Source organism: Triticum urartu, unplaced genomic scaffold (genome assembly GCF_056163025.1).
Source record: "Triticum urartu cultivar PI428250 unplaced genomic scaffold, HENAU_Tu73 scaffold2, whole genome shotgun sequence".
Lineage (NCBI taxonomy): Eukaryota > Viridiplantae > Streptophyta > Magnoliopsida > Poales > Poaceae > Triticum > Triticum urartu.
The window spans coordinates 6,257,081-6,277,536 of record NW_028260368.1 but is presented as its reverse complement, the minus strand read 5'-3'; the positions used below and the strand labels follow the sequence as shown (position 1 = coordinate 6,277,536).

The 20,456-nt window shown below is 36.7% G+C and overlaps 1 non-coding gene across 1 annotated transcript; it reads left to right on the top strand.

Moving 5' to 3' along the window:
- The first annotated feature begins 20,292 nt into the window (after positions 1-20,292).
- Positions 20,293-20,366, top strand: TRNAP-UGG (transfer RNA proline (anticodon UGG)). Its single transcript has one exon. It is a non-coding gene; the product is annotated as a tRNA-Pro (tRNA).
- Positions 20,367-20,456: the final 90 nt, after the last annotated feature.

Genomic DNA, 20,456 nt, shown 5'->3' with positions numbered 1-20,456 from the left:
CTTCGGAACAAAACCCTGCAATCAAATAGATTGTCCCAAGGGCGCCATATTCTAGGAGCCCAAGTTATGCTATTGAAAATTCGTTCCTCTAGCAGTTCCGGTTTGAGCATTCCGTTCCCTTTTTCAAACTCCACTTCTTTTCATATAGCAATCCCTGATCAAAGAGAGAACAATATCCATTTCAAAACATTTCTAACAGATTCCTTAGTTCGGACCGACGAAGTAATGTCACTCGACTATTATCAACCTGACTGCAATCTTTTTCTGTCGGTAAGGATTGCACCAGAGCACCTTCTACTTCTAATAGGCCATGAACTATAGATAGAGAAGAATCATTCTGAGCGAGTACATAAGAAGCGATCCACTTTTTTTCATCGGTTCCAGGGGAAGACCAAAGATCTTGCGCGGCAGGTCCGCCAGAAAAACTCAAAAGAGAAAGAAGTCTCGTTAATCTCTTCATGCTCGTTCCAAGTTCGAAGTACCTTTTGGCCAAAGAAAAACCCGCTTCCTGACACGATTGCCTCTTTATCTTTATATAGATAGATTCTATGGGGTTATTACTTAGTAAGTCTATTTTGTACAAGAGCCCCTCCTATCTGATAGAAAAGGGTCCCATGATCCCGAGCCGATCTTACCTTGGCTCGCAAACCCCAAGTTTGTCTATGAAGAGCTAATCTAATTGTATTTTTTTCTAGAATGGATTTCTTATGTGGAATACTAATGGATAGGGCTTCGTTGCTAAGTGCTACAAGATCTAGTGCACTGGAACTCGTGGTTATGGACCCGAATCCTTTAGTATGGAACATTGTCTTTTCCAAGTAAAAACCCCTAGTATATGAAAGAATGAAAAGGTGCTTTCGTTCTTGTGGAATAAGAAGCCCTCGTACCTTAATGAAAGGAAAATCGTAATTTTTCGTTAGGTATTTGACCAAATAGGATCGTCCAGTTCCTACAGAACCTATCACTAAAATACCCGATAGGGCTAAGCGGAACGAAAAGGGTTTTCCATGAGATGGTAAATGAAAACGATTAGTCCCACACGAGGTTTGGGAATAGTGATTGTCTGATAATGAGCAAGGAATATACGTCTTTCTGCTAAAGAGGATCTATTAAACTCATAATTCATTAGATCCTTGTTATCAATGCCAACTAGGTATCATAAGTAAATGGATCCCGGTTGTTCAATCCTTTGATAACCAAGGTCATTCTTTGCTAAAGAGAAATGATCACTATGAGTCAGACTCAATAGAATTGGATCCATTCCAAATAGCGAGAATTAGGATTCTTGATCCCCTCTCAATCTCTCTTTCAATTCGAGGATCCAGAGAGGTGTTTTCATAGTCATCTCCGAATATTTGCCATCTCGGAATATTTTCGATTTCATTTTTCTATGATATGTCTTTCTATATGAAAATTGGTTATTTACGATGTACGATGATCCCTGTTAAGCATCCATGGCTGAATGGTTAAAGCGCCCAACTCATAATTGGTAAATTTGCGGGTTCAATTCCTGCTGGATGCACACGAACGGGAACATTCCATAAGTCTATTGGAACTGGCTCTCTATCCATGGAATCTCATCCATCATCCATACATAACGAATTGGTATGGTATATTCATACCATAACATAAGAACAATAAGAACTCGAATTCTTATCGATACTGGAACTCAGAGCATAGGAGGGAAAGTCGATTTATGGATGGAATCAAATACGCAGTATTTACAGAAAAAAGTCTTCGTTTATTGGGAAAGAATCAATATACTTTTAATGTCGAATCGGGATTCACTAAGACAGAAATAAAGCATTGGGTCGAACTCTTCTTTGGTGTTAAGGTGGTAGCTGTGAATAGCCATCGACTACCTGGAAAAGGTAGAAGAATAGGACCTATTCTGGGCCATACAATGCATTACAGACGTATGATCATTACCCTTCAACCGGGTTATTCTATTCCACTTCTAGATAGAGAAAAAAACTAAAGGAGAATACTTAATAATACGGCGAAACATTTATACAAAACACCTATCCCGAGCACACGCAAGGGAACCGTAGACAGGCAAGTGAAATCCAATCCACGAAATAATTTGATCCATGGACGGCACCGTTGTGGTAAAGGTCGTAATTCCAGAGGAATCATTACCGCAAGGCATAGAGGGGGAGGTCATAAGCGCCTATACCGTAAAATAGATTTTCGACGGAATCAAAAAGACATATCTGGTAGAATCGTAACCATAGAATACGACCCTAATCGAAATGCATACATTTGTCTCATACACTATGGGGATGGTGAGAAGAGATATATTTTACATCCCAGAGGGGCTATAATTGGAGATACTATTGTTTCTGGTACAAAAGTTCCTATATCAATGGGAAATGCCCTACCTTTGAGTGCGGTTTGAACTATTGATTTACGTAATTGGAAGTAACCAATTAGGTTTACGACGAAACCTAGAAATCGATCACTGATCCAATTTGACTACCTCTACGGGATAGACCTCAACAGAAAACTGTTGAGTAACGGCAGCAAGTGATTGAGTTCAGTAGTTCCTCATAGAAAATTATTGGCTCTAGAGATATGGTAATATGGAGAAGACAAAATTGTTTGAAGCACGCACAGAACCGGAAGCGCCCCTTGTTTCAAAGAGAGGAGGACGGGTTATTCACATTTAATTTGATGGTCAGAGGCAAATTGAAAGCTAAGCAGTGGTAATTAAGACCCCCGGGGGAAAATAGGGATGTCTCCTACGTTACCCATAATATGTGGAAGTATCGACGTAATTTCATAGAGTCATTCGATCTGAATGCTACATGAAGAACATAAGCCAGATGACGGAACGCAGAGACCTAGGATGTAGAAGATCATAACATGAGCGATTCGGCAGATTTGGATTCCTTTCCTATATATCCACTCATGTGGTACTTCATCATATGATTCATATAAGATCCATCTGTCTAGAGATCGTCATATACATCTAGAAAGCCGTATGCTTTGGAAGAAGCTTGTACAGTTTGGGAAGGGGTTTTTTGAGAGAAAAGAAGAATCTACTTCAACCGATATGCCCTTAGGCACGGCCATGCATAACATAGAAATCACACGTGGAAGGGGTGGGCAATTAGCTAGAGCAGCAGGTGCTGTAGCGAAACTCATTGCAAAAGAGGGTAAATCGGCCACTTTAAGATTACCATCTGGGGAGGTCCGTTTAGTATCCCAAAACTGCTTAGCAACAGTCGGACAAGTGGGTAATGTTGGGGTGAACCAAAAAAGTTTGGGTAGAGCCGGATCTAAGTGTTGGCTAGGTAAACGCCCCGTAGTAAGAGGGGTAGTTATGAACCCTGTGGACCACCCCCATGGGGGCGGTGAAGGGAAAGCTCCCATTGGTAGAAAAAAACCCACAACCCCTTGGGGTTATCCTGCGCTTGGAAGAAGAACTAGGAAAAGGAAAAAATATAGCGATAGTTTTATTCTTCGTCGCCGTAAGTAAATACGTAACTAGGAATATGGAAAATTGCATTTTTGGAATTTGCAATAATGCGATGGGCGAACGACGGGAATTGAACCCGCGCATGGTGGATTCACAATCCACTGCCTTGATCCACTTGGCTACATCCGCCCCTTATCCAGCTAAAGGATTTTTTTCTTTTTTCCATTGATCATTATTCTATTTATTCTGACCTCCGTACTTCGATCGAGATATTGGACATAGAATGCCACTCTTTAAAAAGGAAAAAAGGAGTAATCAGCTGTGACACGAAAAAAAACGAATCCTTTTGTAGCTCATCATTTATTGGCAAAGATAGAAAAGGTCAATATGAAGGAGGAGAAAGAAACAATAGTAACGTGGTCCCGGGCATCTAGCATTCTACCCACAATGGTTGGCCATACAATCGCGATTCATAATGGAAAGGAACATATACCTATTTACATAACAAATCCTATGGTAGGTCGCAAATTGGGGGAATTCGTGCCTACTCGGCATTTCACGAGTTATGAAAATGCAAGAAAGGATACTAAATCTCGTCGTTAACTGAATTCTGAATAGAAAGATTAAGAAGAAAAAAAGATTCAAAATAAAGTAAAGGTAGGCGGGGAATAACCTTATTTATGACAAGTTTCAAACTAGTAAAGTATATCCCTAGGATAAAGAAGAAGAAAAGTGGGCTAAGGAAACTCGCAAGGAAAGTTCCAACCGATCGTCTACTTAAGTTCGAGAGAGTTTTCAAAGCACAAAAACGTATCCCTATGTCTGTTTTCAAAGCACAAAGAGTTCTTGACGAGATTCGCTGGCGTTACTACGAGGAAACTGTTATGATACTGAACCTCATGCCCTATCGAGCATCTTATCCCATCTTAAAGTTGGTTTATTCGGCAGCCGCAAATGCTACTCATTATAGGGATTTCGACAAAGCGAATTTATTTATTACTAAAGCCGAAGTCAGTAGGAGTACTATTATGAAGAAATTCAGACCTCGAGCTCGAGGACGTAGTTTCCCCATAAAAAAAAGCATGTGTCATATAACAATTGTACTAAATATAGTAAAGAAATCTAAATAACCTTTAGATCCATCTAAGATTTCGATTCCCAGTAAAAAAAATATAGAATAGAAAAATATGGGACAAAAAATAAATCCACTCGGTTTCAGACTTGGTACAACCCAAAAACACCATTCCTTTTGGTTCGCACAACCAAAAAATTATTCTGAAGGTCTACAGGAAGATAAAAAAATAAGGGATTGTATCAAGAACTATATACAAAAGAATAGGAAAAAGGGCTCGAATAGAAAAATAGAATCAGACTCAAGTTCCGAAGTAATTACACATAATAGAAAAATGGACTCAGGTTCAAGTTCCGAAGTAATTACACATATAGAAATCCAAAAAGAAATCGATACGATCCACGTCATAATCCATATTGGATTCCCAAATTTATTAAAGAAAAAAGGAGCAATCGAAGAATTAGAGAAAGATCTACAAAAGGAAATTAACTCTGTAAACCAGAGATTTAATATTTCTATCGAAAAAGTTAAAGAACCTTATAGACAGCCTAACATTCTTGCAGAATATATAGCTTTCCAATTAAAAAATAGAGTTTCATTCCGAAAGGCAATGAAAAAAGCCATTGAATTAACTAAAAAAGCAGATATAAGGGGAGTAAAAGTAAAAATTGCGGGTCGTCTCGGAGGAAAAGAAATTGCACGCGCCGAATCTATTAAAAAGGGTAGACTTCCCCTCCAAACAATTCGCGCTAAAATTGATTATTGCTGCTATCCAATTCGGACTATCTATGGAGTATTAGGTGTAAAAATTTGGATATTCGTAGACGAAGAATAAGTAATCTTGTCTTCGGATTCTGTCCATTGATAGAATAAAAAATGACAAGAGACTTTTTTCCTGAAATCCCTGCAAAAGAAGAAATTATACCTCTTTCTATAAGATTTAATGAAAATTGATAAATCATTTAATATAATTGCTATGCTTAGTGTGTGACTCGTTATTTTTTTCTTTTTTTTAAGAAAAAAACTTAGTAATTATAGAAAATTAACTAATAACCAACCTATTGCTTCGTATTGTCGAGATCCTAACTAAGAAACAGTCACTATATGAATAAATACCTCTATCATAACATAAATGAGTAGATGTGTCATATAGTTGTAGCAACTGCAATTTTTTCTCTAAAAAAGAAAAGGGATTCTAGGTTGTGAAGCAAAACTAAAGGGATGTGGATAAAGGGAGGGATGATAGAAAGAAGGAAGAGGAAATAAATAAGATATAGGATTCCACTATGTATGGTCTATGAATTACATCATAAAAGGCAATGTGATAAAGCATCAATATAATAAAAATAATAGAGAATTAAAAATTGTAACTTGAAACAAGAACTACAAATTTAAAGCAATAATAAAGAGCCGCCCGGGTTAATAAAACTGAGAAAATTAACTCGGAAAGAAATTTTTTGGAAGCTCCGTTGCGGGATTCAGACCTAACCATTCAAGGAGAAGCAGTGGGAACGACAGAACCTATGATTCCATAGGATTTTATTGAAAAGAATCCTAACACTTCATTGGGTGGGATGGCGGAACAAACCAAAAAAATTGTCTTATTTGGTAAGTTTATAAATTAACAAATAAGACAGGAAAGAGTAAATATTCGCCCGCGAAATTCTTATTGAATTAGAATACTTTACCGCGATTCAATAAGAGTAAAAATAAGGATTTTTTTAAGAAGGATTACATTATCTATAAATATAGAATTTAGATAAATATACACACACATCTGGATATATTCTAGATCTTCTTTTTTGACTATATATTATATTTTTCTGTTTTAACAAATTCAATATAAAAAAAACCGAACTTTTTCTATTATCTATTAATGTGTATCTATCCGTACCGTAATATTTTGGAATATTATGAATTAGAGAAATTTACATGCTTTCTGATTCCATTCGCGAGGAGCTGGATGAGAAGAAACTCTCATGTCCAGTTTTGCAGTAGAGATGGAACTAAGAAAGAGAACCATCGACTATAACCCCAAAAGAACCAGATTTCGCAAACAACATAGAGGAAGAATGAAAGGAAAATCCTGCCGAGGCAATCGTATTTGTTTTGGTAGATATGCTCTTCAAGCACTTGAACCCGCTTGGATCACGGCGAGACAGATAGAAGCAGGACGAAGAGCAATAACACGATATGCACGTCGTGGTGGAAAAATATGGGTACGTATATTTCCCGACAAACCGGTTACACTAAGACCCACGGAAACACGTATGGGCTCGGGAAAGGGGTCCCCCGAATATTGGGTATCCGTTGTTAAACCTGGTCGTATACTTTATGAAATGGGGGGAGTATCTGAAACTGTAGCTAGAGCAGCTATCTCCATAGCTGCCAGTAAAATGCCCATACGAAGTCAATTTATTCGATTAGAGATATAGAACCCTAAAAGGGGTATGGAAGATAAAAAAAAATGCTCGGTTTTTCTTTCTGGAAAGACAATATTTCTTTCATCCTTTTGCATTGAAATAACAAATTGAAATCAAAATAATATGATTCAACCTCAGACCCTTTTAAATGTAGCAGATAATAGTGGAGCTCGAAAATTGATGTGTATTCGAGTCATAGGAGCTGCTGGTAATCAGCGATATGCTCGTATTGGTGATGTTATTGTTGCTGTAATCAAAGACGCATTGCCCCAAATGCCTCTAGAAAGATCCGAAGTAATTCGAGCTGTAATTGTACGTACATGTAAAGAGTTCAAATGCGAAGACGGTATAATAATCCGCTATGATGACAATGCTGCGGTTATAATTGATCAAAAAGGCAATCCAAAAGGAACTCGAGTTTTTGGCGCGATTGCCGAGGAATTGAGAGAATTGAATTTTACCAAAATAGTTTCATTAGCTCCTGAAGTATTATAAATACTAGTAGGCGAAATTGAGACCAAAGAATTAATTTAGTAGATTGTGTTTTACGTATATGTTTTAAAATCCAAAATGAAAAAAAAAAAAAGAAAACATGTTGATTATAGAAAAATTAGGAGGAACCTAGAATTAGAGTCTTATGGGCAAGGACACTATTGCTGATTTACTAACCTCTATAAGAAATGCGGACATGAATAAAAAAGGAACAGTTCGAGTAGTATCTACAAATATTACCGAAAACATTGTTAAAATACTTCTACGAGAGGGTTTTATTGAAAGTGTTCGGAAACATCAGGAACGTAACAGATATTTCTTGGTTTCAACTTTGCGACATCAAAAGAGAAAGACTATAAAAGGAATATATAGAACAAGAACCTTTTTAAAGCGTATCAGCCGACCCGGCTTACGAATTTATACCAACTATCAAGGAATTCCTAAAGTTTTGGGTGGAATGGGAATTGCTATTCTTTCTACTTCTCGAGGAATAATGACAGATCGAGAAGCTCGACTAAACAGAATTGGGGGAGAAGTCTTATGTTATATATGGTAATCGCCCCGCCTATAGTGCTCGAATTCTATCTCGCCCTTCCTATTTTTAAAATAAAAATAGAAAAATAGGAGAAAAAAAATATGACAGAAAAAAAAAATAGGAGAGAAAAAAAAAACCCGAGAGAAGCAAAAGTAACTTTCGAAGGTTTAGTTACGGAAGCCCTACCCAATGGAATGTTCCGCGTTCGGCTAGAGAATGACACCATCATCCTAGGCTATATTTCAGGAAAGATACGGTCTAGTTCTATACGAATACTGATGGGGGATAGGGTCAAAATTGAAGTAAGTCGTTATGATTCAAGCAAGGGACGTATAATTTATAGACTTCCCCATAAGGATTCGAAGCGTATCGAAGACTCGAAGGATAGCGAAGATTTGAAGGATAGCGAAGATTTGAAGGATACCAAAGATTCAAAGGATTAGGTTTTTCTTTTTTTTTCTAGGGTAATAAATTCTAAGTTCTAAAATTCAAGCGAAGAGACTTATTTTTTCCAAAAGATTAGATTCATAGTTTAAAAAAGGATACGGAAATATGAAAATAAGAGCTTCCGTTCGTAAAATTTGTACAAAATGTCGACTGATTCGTAGGCGTGGACGAATTAGAGTCATTTGCTCTAATCCGAAGCATAAACAAAGACAGGGGTAATCTTTCGAAAAAGAACTTTACTTTCTAAAAAGTAAAAAAAAGTACCCGCGGAAATGTTCCAATTCCAAATAAAATAATTTCATTTAAAATAATTAAAGTAAAGGGTTTATTTTACCCTGAAACGGATATCTTTGTATCTTTTTTTCTTTTTTTTATTTCTAACTCATATTTATGAGATAATAAAATATGGCAAAAGCTATACCAAAAATTGGTTCACGTAAGAAAGTGCGTATTGGTTTACGTAGGAATGCACGTTTTAGTTTACGGAAGAGTGCACGTAGAATAACAAAAGGGGTTATTCATGTTCAAGCTAGTTTCAACAATACCATTATAACTGTTACAGACCCACAAGGTCGGGTGGTTTTTTGGTCCTCGGCCGGTACTTGTGGATTCAAAAGCTCAAGAAAAGCATCACCCTATGCTGGTCAAAGAACAGCAGTAGATGCTATTCGTACAGTAGGTTTGCAACGAGCAGAAGTTATGGTAAAGGGCGCTGGTAGTGGAAGAGATGCCGCATTACGAGCCATTGCTAAAAGTGGTGTGCGATTAAGTTGTATACGCGATGTAACACCTATGCCGCATAATGGATGTCGACCGCCTAAAAAAAGACGTCTGTAAAAGAATTAACCCGCTTTCAACTTTCATTTCAAGAGAAATAAACGATTCAATGATAAAATAATAATACTAGTCTATTATGGTTCGAGAGGAGGTAGCAGGATCCACTCAAACACTACAGTGGAAGTGTGTTGAATCAAGAGTAGATAGTAAGCGCCTTTATTATGGTCGTTTCATTCTGTCCCCGCTTAGAAAAGGTCAAGCGGACACCGTCGGTATTGCCTTGCGAAGAGCTTTACTTGGAGAAATAGAAGGAACATGTATCACACGTGCAAAATTTGGGAGCGTGCCGCACGAGTATTCTACAATAGCAGGTATTGAAGAATCCGTACAAGAAATTTTACTAAATTTGAAAGAAATTGTATTGAGAAGTAATCTCTATGGAGTTAGAGACGCATCCATTTGCGTCAAAGGTCCTAGATACATAACTGCTCAAGATATCATCTTACCGCCTTCCGTAGAAATCGTTGATACGGCACAACCTATAGCTAACTTGACAGAGCCCATTGATTTCTGTATTGATTTACAGATCAAGAGAGATCGTGGATATCAGACAGAACTCAGAAAGAACTATCAAGATGGAAGTTATCCTATAGATGCTGTATCCATGCCTGTTCGAAATGTGAATTATAGTATTTTTTCTTGTGGGAATGGAAATGAAAAACACGAGATACTTTTTCTAGAAATATGGACTAATGGAAGTTTAACCCCTAAGGAAGCACTTTATGAGGCTTCTCGTAATTTGATTGATTTATTTCTTCCTTTTCTACACGCGGAGGAAGAGGGCGCTAGTTTCGAAGAAAATAAAAACAGGTTTACTCCACCCCTTTTTACTTTTCAAAAAAGATTAACTAATCTAAAGAAAAACAAAAAAGGAATTCCATTGAATTGTATTTTTATTGATCAATTAGAATTGACTTCTAGAACGTATAATTGTCTAAAAAGGGCCAATATACATACACTATTGGACCTTTTGAGTAAGACTGAAGAAGATCTTCTGAGAATTGACAGTTTTCGTATGGAAGATAGAAAACATATATGGGACACTCTAGAGAAGCATCTCCCAATTGATTTACTTAAGAATAAACTCTCGTTTTAAATCCATTGCAATTTTTTTTCTTCTTCTTTTTCGAGTTAGAATAAAAAGAAAACAATTTAGCATCTTTGGTACAATCTATATTTTCGCGAAATGGATCATAATAAAATGGATTTTAGGTATCTAGGGAAGATTCACTTGGAAGTAACTATTTCCTAGATACCTATGGTACTTCACGGTTGAATGAATCAAAAAATATCTAAAAAAGACCTAAAGTTAATGATTTATCAATGGGTAATGTTGCTCCAATACCTAACCAAAGAGCTACTACAGTACCGATTAAAAAAACGGTCGTAGCTACTGGGCGGCGAAATGGATTTTGGAATTTATTGACATTCTCTAGAAAAGGTACTGTCAATAAGCCTGTTGGCACAGAAACCATTAAAAGAACGCCCAATAACTTATTGGGTACCGTACGGAGTATTTGAAACACGGGAAAGAAGTACCACTCGGGTAATATTTCCAGAGGAGTTGCAAACGGATCTGCCGGTTCACCAATCATTGATGGCTCGAGAACCGCTAAACCTACATTACATGCAATAGTACCTAGAATTACTACTGGAAAAATATATAAAAGATCGTTGGGCCATGCGGGTTCCCCGTAATAATTATGTCCCATCCCTTTAGCTAATTTAGCTCTTAATACAGGATCATTTAAGTCTGGTTTCTTTGTTATTGGGATAGGTGAACTCTTTAGGATCCATCCCCCAAAGGAACCGGACATGAGAATTTATCATCATCCGGCTCGAGCAAGAGTGAAAGAAATAAGACCGCGGAAGATCCTTAATAGAATTAAGGTTTATAATGACTCAATGACTCTAGGCAAGAAAAGCTTTATCAGATTCTCTTTTCCGAAGTTGCACCTACAACTACTCATTGAAAATAATCCTATTCTTATGGGTAAATGCTCAATATCCAAGTGGGCTTACAAATTTGATCATGATCAATTGCTTTGTGGATTGTCTCATGTCTCTTGATTAGTTGGTATTTATCCCCTCAATATCGCAAGTTTCTTACCTCCAAACAAAATATTTACTTGTTACTAATAAAAAATCAAAAAGTTTAGCCTACATTCTTCCTTAGATCCCTTCTTTTACTCCGATAGTATTGCGGATCACAATCGATGCAAAGAAAATGAATGCATTTCCATACTATAATAAAAAGGTAAGTGTAATAAATAGAGAACTGGATCATGTCACATGACTTATTCCATTTCTACTCTATGGGATCTTACGGAGCCTGTTCATGGATGACATGGTTGCGGTATGATCATAGAAGATATTCTCCTCAAGTGAACCAGCCTATCCTTCCTAGGTAGGGGACTTACATGTTGATTGGATGCGGAGACACCTTTGGTTGTGAATTCTAATGTGGCAGATCCAATTCTTTATCTGCATGGCCAAATCAATAATTCAAGTCACACACTCCCATAATCCGCCTTTTTTCTTTCGTAAAATTAACTTCAACTATTTGTATTGTATAAAAATACTTTGGAGTTGAAGAGAAGTATCCAAATGACATGTGTTATTTTACAATAACCCATGCTTGTAGCAATGAAATACCAAAACCTACCCGATATGATATATGATAATTATAATTCTCTATGATATGCCTTCCCTATAAAGGACCCGAAATACCTTGCTTACGTATCATTGGAAAGTGCATTAACATAAATACGGCAGTAAGCAGAGGCAGTACAAAGGTATGTAAACTATAAAAACGAGTCAAAGTGGATTGGCCCACACTAGCACTTCCGCGTAATAACTCCACTAAAGGCGATCCTATTACCGGAATGGCGTCAGGTACACCTGTCACAATTTTGACTGCCCAATAGCCAATTTGATCCCAAGGCAAAGAATAACCAGTTACACCAAATGATGCAGTCAAAACAGCCAAAACCACACCTGTGACCCAAGTTAATTCGCGGGGTTTTTTAAATCCCCCTGTGAGATACACACGAAATACATGCAGGATCATCATTAAAACCATCATACTTGCTGACCATCGATGAACTGATCGGATTAACCAACCAAAGTTGGCCTCGGTCATTATGTATTGAACCGAGGAAAAAGCCTCTGTAACGGTTGGTCGGTAGTAAAAAGTCATAGCAAAACCGGTAGCGACTTGTACTAGAAAACAAGTAAGTGTAATTCCCCCTAAACAATAAAATATGTTGACATGGGGAGGAACATATTTACTAGTTATATCATCTGCAATTGCCTGAATCTCAAGACGTTCCTCAAACCAATCATATACTTTATTGAGATAGGTAACTAACCCGAGTCCCCCTCTAAGAGCCGTATATGAAAATTTCATCTCGTACGGCTCAAGCAGAAACACAAAAATTTTCAACGAATATTAGAAAAAAGGTTCAAAACTTCATCAGCCACTGAATTGGGTCGATTTGCCTTGAAGATATCAAATAAGAAAAATCCGGAATATCTTCTTTGTGATGATAATGCCAAAAAATCTCAAGTTGGCGCGTCTTTCTTTCTTCCTTTCCCTTATGTTGGTCATTAGAGGCTTCTTGACTTTTCTCTTCCCTATAAAGGATTTGTTTTTTTATGCGTAATATAGAAATTATCTTGTTGAGATCCTATGAATCAGTTCAATTAAAACCTTAGATTCATACTAGAGCCACGATGATTTAGTCTCAAGCTAAACAAAAGGCAAGGGTTCTTCGAATAAGAACCGCTTGATAATCATTTATTGAATCAGTGTAATGACTCGACAAAATCGAGAGAAAAAAAGTTGTCTTTTGGGCAAACAAAATTGGAAGGAAGAAAATTTCTTTTTTATTTTTATTTAAGAACTACTTGAATTTTTCAGTCTGGTTGCGAGGTCTTAATAGTGAGTATGAATCATAGTTCCATTTTTTTTTGATCCACTCTATCTATTTCGTGTTCCAGATACTAGAATAAATAATATCTGACGAATTAGAATCATCTTGATAGAGATAACAGGCCCTTTCTATGTATTATCAATAGGATCAATTCTAACAAGTCACACACTCATATTCCAGAGATACCGAAACAAAAAAATTCCGCGGTCGAACTACCATAATATCTAGAAATGTAGATCTTAAACTAGAAAGGCTTTTTTGGATGGAAAAACTCTGACTTCCTAGTTTTAGTTAGTAGAAACCTAATTGGTTAAAATTCCGTCCAGTAAAACGGAAGAATTATAAATTTCTAAAATGATAGATAGGAATATAGCGAATAAAGCCATTGCGATCCCCATAAAAGGAGTAGTCCCCCAACCCGGGGCGACTTTCCCATATTCCGAATTCAAGGGTTTCAGTAAACTACCTGCACCAGTTCGTTTTGGCCTAGGTTTAGAACTATCTTCAACGGTTTGTGTAGCCATAAATTCTATTTAATCATTGGTGTTGACTTTGTATACTATTCCGTTGTAGTTGTAAATACACGATCTTTTCGTAGATCCATTGTAATCTTGAAATTCTATAAAAATGGAAACAGCAACTTTAGTCGCCATCTCCATATCTGGTTTACTTGTAAGCTTTACTGGGTATGCCTTATATACCGCGTTTGGGCAACCCTCTCAACAATTAAGAGATCCATTCGAAGAACACGGAGACTAATTTAAGTAAGAAGTCTCCCAGATAGGGGGACTTCTTACTTAAATGAAATTATTTTATTCTTTTAGTTGGAGTTGGTGGAACCTTAGGTGGTTCTCGGAAGAAGATAGCGAAAAAAATTATCCCTAAAGTCGAAACTAAAAGGAACGTATAAACCAATGCTTCCATAGATTCGATCCTGGTTTATTTACAATTATAACTTCCACACCTATTCATTTGTCATTTGGGATAATTTCCCATATAAAGAAAGAAAAAGAGTCAAAGAAAGGATGGGAGATGTTTCCCATGTCAAATCAAAAAAGAGAGGTGAAAGATACTATAACAATGTGTATCAAACTGCCTGTTTCCTTGTAGTTGGATCTCCCACTTTTTGGAATGTTCCAAATTCCACTTGAGCATCCAAATCTGGATCAATACCAGCAAAAACATCTCGGAACAATGTTCTAGCGCCATGCCAAATGTGTCCGAAAAAGAAGAGCAAAGCAAAGGTAGCATGACCAAAAGTGAACCAACCCCTTGGACTGCTGCGAAAAACACCATCAGATTTCAAAGTAGCCCGGTCTAATTCAAAAATTTCCCCTAATTGAGAACGCCTCGCATATTTTTTTACAGTAGCAGGATCAGAATAACTTACTCCATTAAGTTCGCCACCATAGAACTCCACCGTTACACCTACTTGTTCAACACTATATTTGGATTCTGCTCTTCTAAAAGGAACGTCTGCTCTAACAATTCCCTCCTCATCTACCAAAACAACCGGAAATGTTTCAAAAAAAGTAGGCATACGGCGTACAAAAAGCTCACGTCCTTCTTTATCTCTAAAGACGGGATGTCCTAACCATCCAACAGCTATTCCATCCCCATTGTCCATTGAGCCTGCTCTGAATAATCCCCCTTTTGCCGGATTATTACCAATATAATCATAAAAGGCTAATTTTTCGGGAATTTTAGACCAAGCTTCTGATAAACTAAGATTTTCGGCTAAACCATTGCTAACTCTTCGATATATTTCTTGCTGAAAGTATCCCTGATCCCACTGATAACGAGTAGGCCCAAATAATTCGATTGGGGTCGTTGCTGACCCATACCACATAGTTCCAGCAACTACGAAAGCTGCAAAAAAAACAGCAGCGATACTACTGGAAAGTACAGTTTCAATATTGCCCATACGTAATCCTTTATATAGACGTTGAGGCGGACGGACACTAAGATGGAATAAGCCCGCTAATATACCCAATGTACCCGCAGCAATATGATGAGAAGCTATTCCCCCCGGAACAAAAGGATCAAAACCTTCTGCACCCCACGCTGGATTTACAGCTTGTACTTTTCCAGTTAGTCCATAAGGATCGGATACCCATATCCCAGGACCATACAAACCCGTTACATGAAATGCCCCAAAGCCAAAGCAAGCCACCCCTGCAAGAAATAAATGAATTCCAAAGATCTTGGGCAAATCCAAAGAGGGTTTTCCCGTCCGCTCATCAGAGAATATTTCTAGGTCCCAATATACCCAATGCCAGATCGCTGCCAAGAAACACAAGCCAGAAAACACAATATGCGTACCTGCCACACCTTCATAACTCCAAATACCCGGATTTGTTACAGTTCCTCCTGAAATACTCCAACCACCCCACGAATCCGTTATTCCTAAACGAGTCATGAAGGGAATTACGAACATACCTTGTCTCCACATTGGATCCAGAACAGGATCAGAGGGATCAAAAACTGCTAATTCGTATAAAGCCATTGAGCCAGCCCAACCAGAAACTAGAGCTGTGTGCATTATATGCACCGCAAGCAATCGACCCGGATCATTCAATACGACAGTATGAACACGATACCAAGGCAAACCCATGGAAATACCCCTTTAGCAAAGAAAAATAGACACGATGTCGCTTTATTTTATCGCATTGAAAAAGACTATCCATATCCTATGTACCTAACCCTTCTAGGGGATTCTGTGTCAGAAAGCGCGAATATTTATTTCATTCCATTAAAAATAAGAAGCCAATTCTGTTCATAAGAAGAAAGAGAAGCAGATCTATTCTATACTCGATAAGTGCCAATATGCAATGGGTAACTTGGCCAATTTGGAAAAAACGAAGAATAGATCGCTACCCCTCTTTGTTTAGCATTCAAATCACCCATTCCCTTTTCTTTATTCAATCTGTCTTACATTCCTTATATGTATAACCTTTCAATCTACGTATTAATAGAATCTATAATATTCATATAGAATAAGAATAAAAATTAAGACAATAAACTGCGGATTCTTTCTTTCTGTTCCATTCTTACGTTTCCATATTAAAGTGTGGTTTTCTTACTTAAATTTAATAATATTAATCTAATATGCCCATTGGTGTTCCAAAAGTACCTTACCGGATTCCTGGAGATGAAGAAGCGACTTGGGTTGACTTATACAATGTTATGTATCGAGAAAGGACACTTTTTTTAGGTCAAGAGATTCGTTGCGAGATCACGAATCATATTACAGGTCTCATGGTATATCTGAGTATAGAAGATGGAATTAGTGATATTTTTTTGTTTATAAACTCCCCAGGCGGGTGGCTAATCTCAGGAATGGCTATTTTTGATACGATGCAAACGGTGACACCAGATATATATACAATATGCCTCGGAATAGCCGCCTCCATGGCGTCCTTCATTCTGCTTGGAGGAGAACCCACCAAGCGTATAGCATTCCCTCACGCGAGGATTATGCTTCACCAACCTGCTAGTGCTTATTATCGGGCAAGGACACCAGAATTTTTACTAGAAGTAGAAGAGTTACACAAAGTTCGCGAAATGATCACAAGGGTTTATGCAGTAAGAACAGGCAAGCCTTTTTGGGTTGTATCCGAAGACATGGAAAGGGATGTTTTTATGTCAGCAGACGAAGCCAAAGCTTATGGACTTGTCGATATTGTAGGGGATGAAATGATTGACAAGCACTGCGATACTGATCCAGTGTGGTTTCCAGAAATGTTTAAGGATTGGTAGTGTCCGGATTTCTTGTAAAGTTATTTCACAGCTAAATTCGTGTTTTCCTCGATTTAATAGAAAATAGAAAGACTTCATGATGAGCAATCATCAGGTTAAGATGGATCTAAACCAATCCATTTTTTTCTATATACATACAACATGCCGACGGTTAAACAACTTATTAGAAACGCAAGACAGCCAATACGAAATGCTCGAAAAACGGCCGCGCTTAAAGGATGCCCTCAGCGTCGAGGAACATGTGCTAGGGTGTATGTGCGACTCGTTCAGATCATGACTTCAAACAAATATAAAAAAAATTGAAGTATCCATGATTAGTACCAATGAATAGGATATAGCTTCTCTATCCTAGATTTCTATGGTATATGGAATTTATGGTTTCCTTTGGTGCAAATCCAATTATCTAAATTGGAAATAAGAAGCAATTCTCCCATTGGTAGCAAATGGTTATCCATTAAGCGGAGGAAATAGTAATAAAAAGAAAAAGGCTTATGCTCCTTTATCTTAAAAGAACGGACTAACAGGGTCAGCTACTTAGCCAACTTTCATAATTAAATACCGTCACTGTATGGATAACTCTTATTGTGAAAAGAGCTATTTACTCTATAATGGATAGGTAGAGCCAAAGAATGTGGACTATACAAGTTCGCAATACCTTTTGATGAAAGAAAGGGCTCCGGTGTATAGAGAGGGCCTCACCGTTTAAAAGGGAACCATAGAAACGATGGAACCCACTATTTTTTTTAGTATTATTAGAATGAATTTGTTATTTCGTATAGAAATAACTGAACGGAGTGGAATAAAAAATCGTGGTTGGGAAGGTTACTATAGCAAAAGCCATTGGAATTAATATTTTATATATCGGAATAATTAGTTTTGTTATTAATGAGAAAAAGGGTGGCTAAAAGAAGAGAAATCATTAGTTATTCATTAAGGTTAATTTGATTCAATGACCAGAGTTCCGCGAGGATATATAGCCCGGAGACGACGAACAAAAATGCGTTCATTTGCCTCAAACTTTAGAGGGGCTCATTTAAGACTTAATCGAATGATTACCCAACAGGTAAAAAGAGCTTTTGTTTCCTCTCATCGAGATAGAGGTAGGCAAAAGAGGGATTTTCGTCGTTTGTGGATCACTCGGATAAACGCAGCAACGCGGGTATATAAAGTATTCGATAGTTATAGTAAATTAATACACAACCTGTACAAGAAGAAATTGATTCTTAATCGTAAAATGCTTGCACAAGTAGCTGTATCAAATCCAAATAATCTTTACACGATTTCCAATAAAATAAAGATCATCAATTAAAGGTATAAATAAAGTAATATACTGGAATAATAAAAGATGAATTCCCGGAGGGAACTCCGGGAAGATACAATAAATTAAGATTAAGTGGTAGGAATCAACGAGCTGGATTACTTTCTTTATAATATATATAGGTCTGGCCCTTTCGAATTCGAATAAAACATCAACAATCGGAACTTAAGTTCCGGTTGTTGTTTCTTAAATTTTGGTTGTTGTTTCTTAAGTTTCGATTGGAATTGTACTTTTGCGTTAATTGAGGAATATGTCTATTTTTTCTGGGTCTAGAACCTGTAATTATTGAAATTGACTGGGCTTGAAATTGCTTTTCGTTCTCATAGTTACGAAACGGTAAGAAAGATAAAATACGAGCCTGTTTTATAGCAAGAGTAATTAATCGTTGTTGTTTCAAGGTTAATCTATTTATTCGTCTCGATAATATTTTTCCTTGTTCACTAATAAATCTATTAATTAAACTCATGTTTCTATAATCAATTCGATCTCCCGGGCCAATCCGGGGACGCCTACGAAAAGGTTGTTTAGATTTACGAAAAGGTTGCTTGAATTTACGAAAAGTTTGCTTGGATTTACGAAAGGGTTGCTTGGATTTATTAAAAGTTTGCTTGGATTTACTAAAGGGTTGCTTAGATTTAAGAAAAGGTTGTTTAGATGTATACATGATTTATTCCTTATTTAAAATTTGAAAATTTGAAAATTCACTTCTTTATTTTATTAATTTAGGATCCAGAAGAAGTAGTTTTTCTTTGATCCATATCTTATTTGATTCATATTATAGTATATGAATACCCTCTATACATATGAAATAATATCTACCGGAAATCAGATGAGTTGATTTGTATTTTGTATTCTATACTATGTTTTCTTTATATATTAAATATGAAGTTCTTACTCTTTCTGTTGTTTGGAAAGATCAAACACACGATGTTCCTATTTCTTTATTTCGTGATGAGTCGTATGCTTGCGACAATAACGACAAAATTTTTTGAATTCTAATTGTCCGGGTGTATTGTGGCGATTCTTTTGAGTACTATATCTAGAAATCCCCGTCGATTCCTCATTGGCACCTTTTCGAACACAACTGATGCATTCCAAAATAACTCTGATTCTAACATCTTTTCCCTTGGCCATGAACCTCCTTTTCTTTTTGGATTGACTTAACTTAATTCTTCTACTTATTCTTTTATTCTTCTATTTTGAATCCGAAGAAGAAGAATAAAATTCATTAGAATAATTTTTTTTTATTCTTTAATTAAGTAATAAAAAATAGAGAAATAATTAAAGAATACAATCCTTGTCGAATTAGCAAAGATTTTGGTTCGAAATCCTTTCATTTAATTAGCCAGCCCCGCCTTTTCTATGCTCTGATTTCTGAGGCCTTATTTAGCTTGGGTACCCCTTTAAATTGAATTTCTATTTTCAAAAATGGGGTTTACCAAATTTTTAATGACTCTGAGGTTCAACCCAATCCATCTTTTCTTTCTTTTTCCTTCCGATACTAAAAAAAGATTGAAAAGGATCAAATTTTGTCATATCACGAAGAAATCTATCCCTCCCATAGCAATAACTAGAATTAAAAAAAAGGGAATGACAAAGCATCTGGGAATAAACGATTAATTTCTATCAATAAACCTGCTAAAGCACCAAACCATAGAGTACTTAGCACGGGTGCTACAGAGAGATATGTTTTTATATCCCGCATTGAAAATCCTCCTTCCTTGTTGGAATACATATATGATCATAAACTCTTGCCCAAGATTGTTATGCTATATATAAAATGAACCATATCGACGAAATTTTCCTATCCCTAAAAAAGAAAAAGATGACCCCTTCTTCCTATATATTACCAAGGAAAAGTAATCCTTCTTTTATAGGCGAAATTATATTGGATTTTATATGTATATAATTCCTTAATTATATGAGACCAAAAAGAAGAAATGACACGAGGGTTCTATATATAGATAGAGAAAGAAAGAAGAAGAAAATTATGATGTGGAAAAGAAGACAGGAATTGTGTACAATGGCATTGTACAACAATTTAATTTGGAAAAGGGATGTAGCGCAGCTTGGTAGCGCGTTTGTTTTGGGTACAAAATGTCACAGGTTCAAATCCTGTCATCCCTACCTATTACTTCTTTCTTCTTTATAGGCAGTAGCGACGAGATCAATTAAAGTAAAGTGGGTATAACTTGAATTTGTGGAGACTATACGTAC